Raw genomic sequence first — 4136 nt, 5'->3', positions numbered from 1 at the left:
CAGCCCAGAAAGCTGAACTGACAGCTCTGATGAAGATGTTAGGGCTAAGAACAGACAACAGACACAGCCAGTGTGCCCTTGCTACTGCTCATATCCATGGGACTATTTATAGGAAGAGAGTCCTTCTGACAGCAGAAGGAAGGACTAAACTCCATCCCAGAGGACAATAAGACAGCTCAATGGGTGGCCCTAGAAATTGGGCCCCTCATGTCTTTGACTACACTAGACCCAGGAGGACCCACACTCTCTGATCAGACAGAAGATGTAATCTGGGCCAAAAATCTGCCTATATCTCAATGTCACAAGAGGTGATAAAAGACAGCTGACCACAAACTAATTGTACCAGAGAAAATGGGCCTACACACACTGAAAAAGATCCATCATTCTTCGCACATGAGAGCCAGGAGAATGCAGGACTTAGTCTGCCAGTCCCACATCAGAACTAGAGATGCCAATTTGAAAATGGCTAAAATTGTTAAAAACTGATTAATATGGTTGCCAATGAGAAGAACCCTGGTACTCAATACCAGAGCACCAAGCCAAGAGTCTATTACGAAATAGACTTCACAGAGGTCCAACAAGACCCGTGTCTCCAGGTTACACCATCAACTAGACCAGCATCTCTAGGTTATTCCCCCAACAAACCTTGGGTTAACCTTGTAACCCCAGGTTACAAGCCCACCCCCCCTGCCCAATGACCATCAATGCAGAGGGAAGCAAAAATTAAGTTTATATTATTACTCCCAACACCAATCAATTATGTTAAAGGCCACAGTAGCTTTCCAATTAGATGCTTACACACTCACCCCCTACTTGATGCTTACTATAAAGCCTTGCCCCATAGACATTTGGGGCTCCCCACCACCCAAACCGTCCTGAGTGATGGTGGTGTGAGCCAGCTCAAATGGGGGCAAGCTAGCTCAAATAAAATAAAAACCCTGCTGTGAGTTGAGCAGATTGGCTCCTGTCTGTTTTGGGGGTGGGGGTCACTACACTTCCCTGGCACTACATTAGGGAGTAGACCTAGAGCTTTTATACCCTGCCCTGCTTTCCACCCTTGGTACTGGAGCCTTATATGTGCCAGGTAAGAACTTGTCACTAAGCTTCCTAGAGCTATGTACTTGGCCATATAACCATCATTCTTCTGGCTTCACCTCCTATAACTTACTGAGGTTACAGGCACATAAGTTGTACACACAGGAAGACTAGCCTCAGCTTCATAATGAATTCAAGTTCATTGTGTACATGACACTCTGACTCAAAACAAACAAACAACAAATAAATATCCTAACAATTTTTATTGTCTATTTACTCTGTGGTGTGTGTGTGTGTGTGTGTGTGTGTGTGTGTGTGTAATCATGAGAGTACCTCAGTGCACATGTGGAGGTCTGGGGACAACTTGTGGGATAAGTTCTGTCACCAGGCTTAGCAACAATATTTTCTTAGCCACCTCACCAGCCCCTAACACTATCTTTATAATTTTTTATTTTATTTTATTTTTTTTTGCTTGCTTTGTTTTCTTTCATTGCTGTTTTTTTTTTTTTTAAGATTTATTTATTGTTATATGTAAGTACACTGTAGCTATCCTCAGCCACACCAGAAGAGGGCGTCAGATCTCATTATGGGTGGTTGTGAGCCACCATGTGGTTGCTGGGATTTGAACCCAGGATCTTCAGAAGAACAGTCAGTGTTCTTACCCACTGAGCCATCTCACCAGCCCCATAATTTTTTTAAATATTATTTTTATTTATATGAGAAATAATACACTGTCACTGTCTTCAAACACATATCAGAAGAGTGCATCAGATCCCCTTACAGACGGTTGTGAGCCATCATGTGGTTGCTGGGAATTGAACTCGGGACCTCTGGAAGAGCAGTCAGTGCTCTTAACCACTGAGCCATCTCTCCAGCCCATAATTTTTTTAATGTAGGAGGGCTCTGCCTGATGTACACCTGAATGCCAGAAGAGGGCATCAAACCCCTAGATGGTTGTGAGCCACTTGGTTGCTGGGAATTGAACTCAGGACCTCTGAAAGAGCAGCCAGTGTTTAACCACTGGGCCGTCTTGCCAGCCCTTCTTTTTGAAATTTTTTTTAAATAGGGGAGAGCGACAACGAAGTCCCCCACTACCACAAATTATGCAGTGGAGTTTCCCGCATTTGGGGAAATCACAGGGGTCAGCACATCCGGAGTGCAATGGATAAGCCTCGCCCTGGGAAAACCACCTTCGTGATCATGGTATTTCCCCTGCCAGGTAAGTGGGTTTTTTTTTTAAGATTTATTTATTTATTTATTTATTTATTTATTTATTATATGTAAGTACACTGTAGCTGTCTTCAGACACACCAGAAGAGGGCATCAGATCTCATTACTGATGGTTGTGAGCCACCATGTGATTGCTGGGATTTGAACTCAGGACCTCTGGAAGAGCAGTCAGTGCTCTTAACCACTGAGCCATCTCTCCAGCCCTCTTTTTAATTTTTTAAAGATTCATTTATTTTTACTGTATGTGTATGGGTATTTTGCCTGTATGTATACATGTATGTACATGTATGTACCACTTATATGCAGTGCCTGAGAGGGCAAAAAGAATGGATCAGATACCCTGGGACTGGAGTAACAGATGATTGTGAGCCACCGTGTGGGTGCACAGTTACTCAGTAATAGCAAATGTATTTAGCTGCTGAGTCATCTCTCCAGCCCCAACCTAACACTTTCTTTAAAAAAGCAAAAAACAAAACAAACAAACAAATCTCATTATGGATCAAGTTAACTTTGAACTTGACATACAGCAAGGCTGGCTTTGAACCTCTCTTCCTCCCTTAAGCCACTTTGAGAAGCTGAATACCTTTGTAAACATTTTCTACCACTTTTATGTTTGTTTGGTTTTCAAAACAGGGTTTGTTTGTGTAGCCCTGGCTGTCCTAGATCTTGCTCTGTAGATGAGCCTGGCCTCAAACTCAGAGATTCCCCTGCCGTCCTGAGTGCTGGTATTAAAGGTATCAGTCTCCATGTCTAGCTTCTCTACCACTTATTAAGAGCTTTTATTTTTATTTTAATCCTGTGTGCTATGTATATAGGTTGCCCAAAGAGGTCAGAAGAAGGTGTTGGATCCCCAGAAGCTGGAGTTGAAGTGGTTGTCAGCTGCCTGGTGTGGATGCTAAGAACTGAATTTAGATCCTCTGCAAGGGGTGTAACTACACACACACACACACACACACACACACACACACACACACACACCCATGCATGTGCACAGGCTTCTTTCTGGCCCTGCTATGTGCGATTCTGGTTTTGCTACAGCCACACTAACCTGGAAACAAACCATGCTTTTTGCTTTCTAGTGACTGCTGATTCCTGTCCTAGTTTGTTTTCTATTGGTGGAATAAATGCCACGACCAAAAGCAGCTTGGGGAGTGTCTTAGTTACTGTTCTAGTACTGTGACAAGACACCATGACCAAAGCAACTCTTATAAAAAAAAACGGCAGTTAACCGGGGCTTGCTTAGCGCTTCAGAGGGTCAGTCCAGTATCATCATAGCTGAAAGTACTCAGGCATGGAGCTAGAGCAGTACCTGAAAGCTTAGCATCCTGAACTACAGGCGGCAGACAGAAAGAGATACACTGGGCCTGGCTGGGCTTTCCAACCTTAAAGCCCACCCCCAGGGACACACTTCCTCCAACAAGGACATACCTTGTTGTGGGACCTACACCCACAAAAGCCACACCTCCTAATATTTCTCAAACAGTTCAACTGGGGACTAAGTATGCAGATAAATGAGTGGATGGGAGTCATTCTCATTCAAACCACACAAGGAAGAAAGGGGTTGTGTCTGTTTACAGTCATAGTCCACCATTAAGTGAGTTCCAGGACAATCGGAGCTATATAGTGAGATCCTGTGTAGACAAAACCAAAAACAAATAATCAAATAAATTGTAATAAAAACATTTAAATCAGATCTCTAGGTGAGGAATGTTCATAAAATTTCTAAAGCTAAATGTGAAAGGTCAGGATGTTGGCAGTAAAGGCGTGTTACTATATTCACTATAGCAAGCGTGATTCACAACATATCCTATCTAGTCTTGGGCTCACTGTAAAGTCATACTTCTGCCTCAGTCTGCTACCACTGTTGGATT

At 43.2% G+C, this 4136-nt stretch overlaps 1 non-coding gene across 1 annotated transcript; it reads right to left on the bottom strand.

Annotated features, from left to right (window-relative positions):
• Positions 1–2098: 2098 nt before the first annotated feature.
• LOC116086754 lies at positions 2099–2262 on the bottom strand. Its single transcript, XR_004117105.1, has one exon. It is a non-coding gene; the product is annotated as a U1 spliceosomal RNA (small nuclear RNA).
• Positions 2263–4136: the final 1874 nt, after the last annotated feature.

This window comes from Mastomys coucha, unplaced genomic scaffold, assembly GCF_008632895.1.
Source record: "Mastomys coucha isolate ucsf_1 unplaced genomic scaffold, UCSF_Mcou_1 pScaffold12, whole genome shotgun sequence".
In the NCBI taxonomy this organism is placed as follows: Eukaryota; Metazoa; Chordata; class Mammalia; order Rodentia; family Muridae; genus Mastomys; species Mastomys coucha.
This window is presented reverse-complemented; position numbering and strand designations above follow the sequence as displayed.